Here is a 12,703-nt window from a genome sequence, read left to right on the forward strand (position 1 = left end):
AAGTAATACAAATAATACAAATAATACAAATGAAACAAATAATACAAATAATACAAATAATACAAATAATACAAATAATACAAATAATTCAAATAATACATATTATACAAAAAATTCAAATAATTCAAATAATACAAATAATAAAAATAATACAAATAATACAAATGAAACAAATAATACAAATAATACAAATAATACAAATAATACAAATAATACAAATAATACAAATAATACAAATAATACAAATAATACAAATAATACAAATAATACAAATAATACAAATAATACAAATAATACAAATAAAACAAATAATACAAATAATACAAATAATACAAATAATACAAATAATACAAATAATACAAATAATACAAATAATACAAATAATACAAATAATACAAATAATAAAAATAATACAAATAATACAAATAATACAAATAATACAAATAATACAAATAATACAAATAATACAAATAATACAAATAATTCAAATAATACAAATAATACAAATAATACAAATAATACAAATGAAACAAATAATACAAATGAAACAAATGAAACAAATAATACAAATAATACAAATAATACAAATAATACAAATAATACAAATAATACAAATAATACAAATAATACAAATAATACAAATAATACAAATAATACAAATAATACAAATAATACAAATAATACAAATAATACAAATGATACAAATAATACAAATAATACAAATAATACAAATAATACAAATAATACAAATAATACAAATAATACAAATAATACAAATAATACAAATAATACAAATAATACAAATAAAACAAATAATACAAATAATACAAATAATACAAATAATACAAATAATACAAATAATACAAATAATACAAATAATACAAATAATACAAATAATACAAATAATACAAATAATACAAATAATACAAATAATACAAATAATACAAATAATACAAATAATACAAATAATACAAATAATACAAATAATACAAATAATACAAATAATACAAATAATACAAATAATACAAATAATACAAATAATACAAATAATACAAATAATACAAATAATACAAATAATACAAATAATACAAATATTACAAGTAATACAAATAATACAAATAATAAAAATGAAACAAATAATACAAATAATACAAGTAATACAAATAATACAATTAATACAAATAATACAAATAATTCAAATAAAACAAATAATACAAATAATAAGAATAATACAAATAATACAAATAATACAAACAATACAAATAATACAAATAATACAAATGAAACAAATAATACAAATAATACAAATAATACAAATAATACAAATAATACAAATAATACAAATAATACAAATAATACAAATAATACAAATAATACAAATAATACAAATTATACAAGTAATACAAATAATACAAATAATACAAATGAAACAAATAATACAAATAATACAAATAATACAAATAATACAAATAATACAAATAATTCAAATAATACATATTATACAAAAAATTCAAATAATTCAAATAATACAAATAATAAAAATAATACAAATAATACAAATGAAACAAATAATACAAATAATACAAATAATACAAATAATACAAATAATACAAATAATTCAAATAATACAAATTATACAAATTATACAAATAATTCAAATAATACAAATAATACAAATAATACAAATAATACAAATAATACAAATGAAACAAATAATACAAATAATACAAATAATACAAATAATTCAAATAATACAAATTATACAAATTATACAAATATTTCAAATAATACAAATAATACAAATAATACAAATAATACAAATGAAACAAATAATACAAATAAAACAAATAATACAAATAAAACAAATGAAACAAATAATACAAATAATACAAATAATACAAATAATACAAATAATACAAATAATACAAATAATACAAATAATACAAATAATACAAATAATACAAATAATACAAATAATACAAATAATACAAATATTACAAGTAATACAAATAATACAAATAATAAAAATGAAACAAATAATACAAATAATACAAGTAATACAAATAATACAAATAATACAAATAATACAAATAATACAAATAATACAAATAATACAAATAATACAAATAATACAAATAATAAAAAAAATACAAATAATACAAATAATACAAATAATACAAATAATACAAATAATACAAATAATACAAATAATACAAAAAATACAAAAAAAAATAATACAAATAATACAAAAAATACAAATAATACAAATAATACAAATAATACAAATTTGTATTTTTGTAGTTTTGTATTTTTTGTATTTTTGTATTTTTGTATTTTTGTATTTTTGTATTTTTGTATTTTTGTATTTTTGTATTTTTGTATTTTTGTATTTTTGTATTTTTGTATTTTTGTATTTTTGTATTTTTGTATTTTTGTATTTTTGTATTTTTGTATTTTTGTATTTTTGTATTTTTGTATTTTTGTATTTTTGTATTTTTGTATTTTTGTATTTTTGTATTTTTGTATTTTTGTATTTTTGTATTTTTGTATTTTTGTATTTTTGTATTTTTGTATTTTTGTATTTTTGTATTTTTGTATTTTTGTATTTTTGTATTTTTGTATTTTTGTATTTTTGTATTTTTGTATTTTTGTATTTTTGTATTTTTGTATTTTTGTATTTTTGTATTTTTGTATTCTTGTATTTTTGTAGTTTTGTATTTTGGGACCATCCAGAAACCACGTGGACACTTTAGGGGGTATGGCGATTGTCCACGATCCATACAATTTTTTTATTGACAATTGTCCACGGGAGGGGGGGGGGGGGATTAAGATTCCCAAAAAAGTGTCCACGTGGTTTGTGGATGGTCCCATTTTGTATTTTTGTATATTTTTTTTTGTATGGTACTGATGGATTGTAGAGTACATTCATTTGGTATCGTATCAAATTAATAAAATTTGCTTATTCAGGGCTGCTAAACTAAAAATTAAAAATATTTACTGAAACGTTATTTTTCATGATTCGATGGTTCGAAGCATTTGGAAACTCTTCGATTATCTACTTTGAACTACAACACAACATTGGAACAATCTACTAACTTTCACGACACTTCCCCTAACGTCCAAAGTCATCTTTCCATAAGTCAGTCACGTGAGTAGCTAGACACGTGGTTGAGTCGTCACGTGAGTAATCACCTGAAAAACTCTTACGTGAACAACTCCGTTACCAGTCACGTGGACAGTCACAGGTTGCCGAAAAACCCAAAAATCATGCATTCCATTGAAACAAAATTAGAAACAATTCAACTACTAAGACAGGATGCGTGTAGAGATATCCATGCGCGAGAGTATGTTAGTTTGTTTACACACGAGAACCACGTGCTTGAAGTTTCAGCCAATCACAATGGATCAAATTCAAAACAATACTCCTGGCGAGCCTCTGCTGCTGGAATAGGGTCAAGTAATCGGTCGGTCAGTGACAAAAAAAAGTAAACTAGAATATAGAATTTGTATTATTTTGAAGTGTGCTCTAACAATTGAAAATATATTTTGCATTTTTCTATTCATTTTTTTTTGACTTGTGCTTGAAAAAGAAAAAATGCTCAGCAAAAGAGATGATAATGGGCTTTGGTCTTTTTGAGACATCTCTAAATTTTATTAGCATACGAAACATTATTGCGCAATGTATTTTCAATATGTTAGTAATAATGTTGATGAAAAAATATCAACTTTCTAACATTTATTTTCATAATAGAGAGCACAAATGTGAAGTATACCCTATAACGCTCCTTTGTCCTCGCTTTGTGCTGGCCGTGTGCAGCAACAGCAGCCAAGAATGGTACGCTGTTGCCATTTTTGCGCTGCGCAACTGAATTGCTTGTTGCAATTGTGTTGCATTATTTCAGAATATTCAAAAAAATATTGTAAAATCACGAATTATTAAAAAAAATGTGTCCTAAACCAATAAAGGTTGAAAGGTATTTCAATCAACCATCTTCAAATCACTCTACAGAACAATCCAACCACCTCAAAACGTTGCACGACATTTCTGCGTAATGTCGCATGCAACATATTTTGAAGAAGAAGAGAACAACTTCCCCGGCTGATGTGAGCCCTTAATGCGAAATTTTTTTTTTACAAGACAACATTTTTTCGATGGATCAACTATGGTCCCCTTGGAACGAGCTGTCAAGTAGTAACTTTTCTGTCAAGAAGGACCGCGAGGATAATTTTTCAAAATTGATTTAAAAATCCATTTTAAACTCTTCGTGGTCGTACAAAAGGGTCATTGTGCTCAGAAAAATAAGCTTCAACGCTGTAAACAATAATATCAGCAATGTAAGCTTCATTTTAGGACCCAATTTCCATATATGTTAGCATGGGACCAGTTCTCTCAGATTTCGGTCATTCGATTTTTTTGTATTTTTTAAACCGACTGAAACTTTTTTGGTGCTTTCGGTATGCCCAAAGAAGCCATTTTGCATCATTAGTTTGTCCATATAATTTTCCATACAAATTTGGCAGCTGTCCATACAAAAACGATGCCTGAAAATTCAAAAATCTGTATCTTTTGAAGGAATTTTTTGATCGATTTGGTTTCTTCGGCAAAGTTGTAGGTATGGATACGGGCTACACTGAAAAAAATTATACACGGTAAAAAAAAATGCTGATTTTTTATTTAACTTTTTGTCACTGAAACTTGATTTGCAAAAAAAATACTATATTTTTTTTGAACATTTGCTTGAAATATGTTTTTTTTTTGCTCGGGTTGGTGTGAATTGGTATGTGTTTTTGAATTTTGTTTATAGATTTATGTGGTTTTCTGTGGTGTTTTGATGTTTTGTTTTTCGTGATTGTTTGTTTTTTAGTTTTTATGTTTTACCGCAAAAAAACCGCAAATAAAAAGTGGAATTTTCATGCAAAGTACGCGACTGGTTTTAGACTCGAGAAAAAAAAAAATACAGTAAAGTTGGAGTTTGAAACCATTTTTATTTTAATTTCATAAACAACCTTATAAATTCATAGTTATTATTTTGTTGTGTTGTGCTCTGAAATAATTTTGAAATTACTTTTTTCAAACCCTGTCTCGTAACTATAATAATCATGGTTAATCTTGGTCTAGATCTTCGTATATATTTTGTTATATAAATATTTCCATTTTCAGATTTATGGTACATGGTAATACAAATTTATGAAATATACTCAGATATTTTTCAGTATTACTGTGCAAGCTGTGCAAGATGCATTGTGTAACGTTTATTTTTGCTTATGTTTGGAATTGGACACTTTTAATAGTGAACCTATAGTTTATAAACTCTAGGTTTTCTTACTTTTAGGGATTTTAAATTTAGAGTTTTGGGACCACCGATCAGAAAGACGTTTTCAGAATAATTTCACTGTAATAATGTAAGAAGCATGTTGAGATACTTTCTGCATCTCAATTTTGAAAATGAAGCATAGATTTGAATTGTTTTGCCCCACAACCTCCCTCGTTCTCAACCGGGGCTGAGGGACAAAAACTTTAAAAAAAATTGTATTAGCCTGACGAATCGTTAAAAAATGGTATAGTTAATGATTTTATTTTTTATATTTAAAAATTAATTGTAAATTAATCAATTTTAGTTTGCATGGTACAAAAAAAAAAAAAAAACGTTTTCGACGAACAAAAAAAAATCTAGGTAAATTGGGTCCAAAATTAAGCTTACATTGCTGATATTATTATTCACAACGATAAAGCTTATTTTTCTGAGTAAAATTACTCTTTGTACGACCACAAAGAGTTTAAATGGATTTTTAAACCAATTTTGAAAAATTTACCTCGTGGTCCTTCTTGACAGAAAAGTTCCTACTTGACAGCTCTTTCCAAAGGGACCATAGTTAATTGAGGTGAAAAGTCATCGATTGTGATTGGACACTCAATAATATTTTAACTGAATGAATGTACATGGAAGAGAAAATCAAAATAAATATAAATTAAAAAAAAAAAAAAAAAAAAGGAACCATAGTTGATCCATCGAAAAATTGTTGTCTTGTCAACTTTTTTTTTGCTTTAAAATAACAAAAAGTGATCGTAAATGGTTTTTAAGCGTGTTTTATTACCGTTGTACATACAAATTTACATAGGGCTTTAGGACTCTATTGGACAGTGGATCCTTTCTAATAAGCATTCAAAACAGGTTCACATGATACAAATGGGCACATTTATTTTATTTTAATGAAAAATTAAGAAATAAGATTTTATTTGATTGGACCACGGGTGGTATATTTTATTTTCACAACACGGAGAGACCGGCCGGGGCAAATGTAAGAAAATCTTGGTTAATTTAACTAAAAGCATGGGTTAATTTTTTACACAGCTTTTTTTCAACAATCGATTGTTGATTTTGTTAACCCGAAATTGCTGACCACCGGTAATTAAAATTAACTAAAAAAATACTTGGAATTGCCATTTTTGTTGGTTAAATGGCCGAAAAAAATTCTAGCAGTCGACTGCTAGAATATTTTTTTCAGAAAATTAACTAAAAATTTCTTGTTTTCAGCTGAAATATTGTGGAATATTCTGTTAAAAACTGGCTGGCAAATGTTTTTCAACTATTTTTCAACAATTTTTTTTCGTTGTATCAACCGAAATATTTTTGCATGCAGCAAATTATTAGTGGTTTATAACAAAACATTTCTTAATTAGACATAATTTATGTAAGTGTTGATATATTTTTTCTTCAATTATCTAACGATACAGGCTGGGCCGAATTTCTAGCTATATTTTAACTATTGTCTTACTTGAATACAGAAAAATATTCGTACATGTAGTCAATAATTAGCTGTTGTTAGCAATATTTTTATTGAATTTGCAGTAAATTTTGTAATAATGCCTCACAAATTAATGCTGAGTGTTTTTATTTTAGCATTTATTCTGCCTAAAATTTTAACGTTTTGTACTAATTTGTTTTTTTTTGCATGAAGTTGTTAAGTTACTGTTAAAAAGCATCAAAACAAAACTTTTTTTTAACTGTTGTTATAAAACATGTAAAGTTTGATTAATGTTTTTAAAAATTACGTTGCATTGAACTAAAAATAATGAAAAAGCATATTACAAATTTTGTTAAACATATTTAAAAAAGATGTTTAATTTAACATGAATTCCTGAAAAATAGAAATCGAGCAAAATTTTCACCAAGTTTTAAGCTTATATTTTTATTATGTTGTATAAAATTAAGTGTTGTATCCACTTACCTTCACTGTGAAATCATCCGATAAGTCATCATCATCTACAATGGTCTCAGGTTTAGTTATTTTTCTTGTGGTTGGACACAGAATTTTCATTAAAGTAAACATTTTGCTGCAAATAGACATATGAAATGTATTAGTAATTTAATACAAAATTCTTAATTTCAGCTATAAACTGAAAAAAGGAACGTAAATAAATAAAATTATATTGAGGAAAGAAGAAATATCAATAATGCTACTTACCAAGCTTGCATTATTTAAAAAAAATAATTTTGGCAACACACTTTCACTGCATTTGATTCCATTTATTCAACGTACTCCGATTCCTGAACAAAATATTATGAGTTTAACTTACCAGTTTATTGAGCAGTCGTATTGCAACAATACTTTTAAGATAATAATTATCTTTATTTATATATTTTATATATTTTTATTTTTTTTATATTTTTTTCTTCATCTCTATTTTTTATGTTGTTTATGTTGCGTACACATGACATTTCTATGTATTTAATAATTGATGATTCTGAAAAAAATAATGGTTCATTAAGATTTTATCCGTCGTAAGCACGAAGCTTTTTAATGATTCAGTTTTCTAATAAGAATCACATTAGATAAATTATTGTGCAAAAATAAACCCATACTTACTTGGATTAACCAACATTTTGTTAAATTTGCCCGGGCTGCTCTATCCGTGAAGAGTTGGCCCGCATCTCTCTTCTACTGCCCTCTCTTTCCATCAAACATTCTTATTACGTGTTCAACTCACTCGCATTGGAGGTCCTCATGGCGAAGGCTGTCCTCTTGCTCTTCATAGTTTATCACCTGCAAAGAAATCATCAACAAACCTACTCACCAATTCCAGCTCCCCAGTTGCAACACTTTGATTTACCACTTCAACATTAGCTAAATAGTGTAATTTTCACCTTTCACATCCTCTCACTTCATAATTAACAACACAAACTCAACAAATCGACCGCTCTCGTTCGAATCCTGACTTCAAATGACAGACGTAAACAAACCCAAGTTCATCTTTTAAATATTCAACCAAATGTAAATTATATTCAACCAACAAAATTTTTGATTTTCCTAAAACCAAAGCTAACAGTCGAGCACGTTCATTCGAGTTCGGGAAATCTGTTAGCTTTTTGCCTTTAGCATTTTCAACAAACAGGTTATTAAATTAATACTAAATTTTGGTTAATTTAACTGAAAATTGGCAGTGACAAGTACGTTTTTGTCAAAATTTACGAAAGTAAAATCAACAATTTTAATTGTTAAAATTTCTGGGCACGGTCTCTCCGTGAAGAAAAGTTGTTTGTTCGTAGCTTTTGAATGAAAAATCTAAAATAATCATGATTTTAAGGAATTGATTGTAATAGTAATAGTTGTAATAGTAAAGTTAGTAATAAAAATATTGTTCGTGTGAAATAATTATTGTATTGTGCTTGCCATGCAAAATTTTAATTGAAATTTGCCATCAAGGTCAACAAAATTTGTTAGTCTAATTATTTAATTATTTTCCAAAAAGCAAACTATTTTTCAATTAAAAATAAGTTTAATCAAATGTTTACTACTTGAATTATATTTTATCTTGTTTTTTTTAATCAATTCTTTATAAGGCTGGTGTAAATTTTATTTTATTTTTGTTGACCCCCCTCCAAATTTGGCCCGAAAAATCAGGGGGCATAAAAATATTTCTTCAAAAAACTTCAAAATTTCAATGGAAATCTAAGTGCAATGAGCTGAAATCAATTAAAAATGCATCCCTTGCGTTTAGAATGATTTTCAGCATGTTTGGGTTGATTAAAAAATCTTTTAAACTTTTGAAAATTAAAAAAAAGTATTTTTTTCGTTGAAATTTTTATTTTCGTCAAATGTTACATTTTTTTACAACTAATGATTGCAAAACACCTGAACTAGTGTGAAATGCATTTTAAAACACTTTTTGCATTCAAATGTTGATACTTTGGCTTGTTAGTTCATTTTTTTATTATTTATTTTTTATTTTTTTGCGCCCCCCTCGACCCCGGCCAGTGCCGAGGGACAAAAACTTTGGAAAATATTTGAATTGGCCTAAAATGGGATAAAAAAAATCAAACCTAAAGAAGAATTCTGGCGCCACATTTTTAAGAATCTTAATATATTAAAAAATTAGATTAAATGTAGCATAACTGCCTTTGATTATCATATTTGAAAAATAGAGTAAAGTTTTTTTCAATTAGTTATTTTCCCGTCCTCTCCATTAAGCAACTAAATTATTTGTCTGAGTTTGATTTCTTTATTCGAAAAAGAACAATTTCATTTGAAGAAAAAAAAAATGAAGCCTGTAATAAGTAGAAATATAATTAAAATATTATTTGAAAAAAAGCAAAGCTCCCACAAATTATCTTCCGAACGTTCTAGAAATTTTGCACTCAAATTATGAGAAGACAATAAAAATCGGCAAATCATAAAATTTATCTGCATTTCATGGTTTGTGAAAAAAATATACAACGAAAACACCCTCCTCCTTCCTTCTCATCAGAAAAAGAGCTGCAAACTCACGCCCGATTTGTAGTCGATGGCCCTCGATGGGAAGGGGTGTATAATAGCGCGCAATTACCGTTCTTGGCACATTTTTTTTCGTTCGTTTGCCAGAGCAACTTTATGGCAAACTTTGCCATAAACCACGGCGTGCCTTAGCTGTTCTGCGATGCGTATAGAGTGGACCTCAGGTGCGTAAGTTCAAGGTTAGACTTTTTATTGATATTTATGTGTCTTCTTGAAAGAAACAAAAAAGAAGCATAAGGAAATGGAACGCGGTTAATTCATTGACCACAGCAAGACGATTAAGTTAAACCACTTTATAGGACACGCGTAAGCACTTTTGCTGAAGCTTATCAGGATTTCTTGCAGAATGATAGACGACAATTAATGCTAGAGCACTTTCTTTGTTTGTTTCTTAAAAGTGTTGCATGCGTGAATAGTTCACTTGTCGGAATGCCTTTGTTTCGCGAAAGATTCCCAAACTTGAAACAATCCGACTTGGCGGTGTTGCATTATTCATTGCATAACTTGAATTTCCAGTTCCACGCGCACGCAATTTTTAAGTCTAGCCGAGATGTGGCACATAGTGATAGGGGCTTATCATACGGTGGAATTAAGTTGAGAGGAATTCTTTAAACTTTCAGCATCTGATTTAGTTTTAATTTGTTCGTATTTTGTTGTCTAAAACTAAAATGAGTTTTTTATTCGTTTTCCGACATACAACGAGTCACAACCTTTTCTCCAATTCTTTAAAAGGTTGAAAAAATAAATTAATAAATAATAAATGAAATTAAAAAAAGATGTTCACGCTTACAAAACAAAAAATCAACACATTTTTTTTGGTAATTTCGGTCGGAATTCTGAAATATTGAAATTAAAATATACTTAAAAACGTCTAGAATGAGGTGGGATTGAACTCGCAATTTTGAAAAAAAAAACATTGTTTGCCAAACAAAAGAGTTTCCAGAAATTTTGATGGTGTTTGTCGCAATTTTAATTTCAAATGAGTTCCCAGAAATTTTGATGGTGTTTGTCGCAATTTTTGAATAGAATTTCTTACAATTTATCAAATTATTTTCGAATATTTTTTATAATTTGTTATTAAGGGGTTACATACATGTAGAAAATCAGTAAATTTCATGTTACAAAAAAATTACTGAATCCACTTAAAAGATGATTTTCAATCACTCCTGAAAGTTTCATGAAGATATTACGGGATTAAACTGAGTAAGAGACGATTTAAGATCAAAATTTTGCCATGCACAAAGCGGGCTGTCAAACTTTGTGAACGTTTTTCTCTAAACACCGAGTTGATTTACGGGTGCCACGATATCTCGACATGGGATGGACCAAATTGGCTGTAATTTGAGGTGAAGACTCTCAAGACATATCCCGTGTGCATGACGAAGCCGGATTATTAATTTTGCTTTTTAAAAAAATACAAAAATCAAATACTGACGATTTTTATATGAAAAACATAAAAATATTTTTATCTTTTTTTAAAATAAACTTTTTGAAAATCGGCCTTCGTCATGCACACGGGAATAGTTTGACGAGTCTTCACCAAAATTTTGAGCCGATTTGGTCGGAGCAATGTTGAGATATCGTGGCACCCGTTAATTGAAACTGCTAACTTCAAATAGCTATATCTCGGCAACGATACAACCAAATGGCTTCAAATTTGTTTTGTTAGTAGATGAAAATGTATATTTTAATGCCCTGAAAACAGATTTAAAAAAAAAGTTCAAATGTGCGCTCAATCAACCTCTGACATTTTTGCCGATTTACATGTATGTAACTCCTTAAATTTGTTCTTTTGAAAAATATGTAGCTTTTCCTGTTTTTCAACTCTGTTTTCAGTTTTTTCTTCTTAGTATCGTTAGTTTCTTTCATTTGATTTGAACCACATTTCGTTTGCTGTAAATTTTTAATTTGGTAGAGATTTTTTTTATATCGATTTTCCACAATAAAAGAAGTGTTCAAAGTATTCGTATAATTATCGCGTATTCGTTCACATAATCACGAGCACGCACGCACAAATTGCACACTGTTTGGAATTGTAAATGATATCCCGTATGTGGGTATTAAAAACGTATAAGCTTAGTGCTAATGATCTGTAATGATAAGTTGTCAGCTGACTCATTGAACGACTTGGAGGAGATTTTTCAATGGGAAAAAAACCCCTTCAAATTGCGGGAATATATTTAAATTTGGGGTAAATTTCATACAAAAAGTAGAAATCGGACAGAGACGTTTAAATTTTTTTATAGTAAACAATTCAATTAAAAGTAGGCTATGATTAAATTGTTCAAATTGGGATGAGAAAACACACGAGATGAATATCTGGACTACAAAAGTAGAATAGTAGAATTAAGATTCAAAACAACATCTCGAATCAAAGAAGGCGCTCCAGTTTCACTGCGAGTAATGACGTAGGTTGATGTCGTCGTCGTCGGTTGCTTCGATATCGGATTAAGTTCTGAAACTTTACTGTCTAGAGTGGAAAATGTAAAGAAGGTGATTTTAATCGTGGGACCGCATTTATAATCAACAAACCCCGATTAACCACTTTCAATTGTGGGGAGCTGATTTCGTACGTATGTCTGTAATTAGTCGAAACAATTTTGATGATCTTTCGTTTCGATAGTTGGCGCTGTTTGAATCTTGATTTGCATACTGTTTTTAAGTTTCAGTGAGTTTTTATTAGTGAAAATTTAAATTTTTATTATATTAGGGTAAAGGAACCTATTCTTGCAAAGATATGTTTTAACTACATTTTTCTATCTGTTTACAGATCATAAATTTAAATTCAACAATTGTTAAAAATAAAGTCATGGTGAAAATAAATCCATAACTTCTACCTATGTGTAATGAAGTGCAAATCGAGACACCAGTATCAGTGATTTACATCGCTTTCTTAATGGTCGTGGGAACATTCCGTATTCCGGTTTGG

This window comes from Culex pipiens, chromosome 2 (assembly GCF_016801865.2).
Source record: "Culex pipiens pallens isolate TS chromosome 2, TS_CPP_V2, whole genome shotgun sequence".
Taxonomy (NCBI): domain Eukaryota; kingdom Metazoa; phylum Arthropoda; class Insecta; order Diptera; family Culicidae; genus Culex; species Culex pipiens.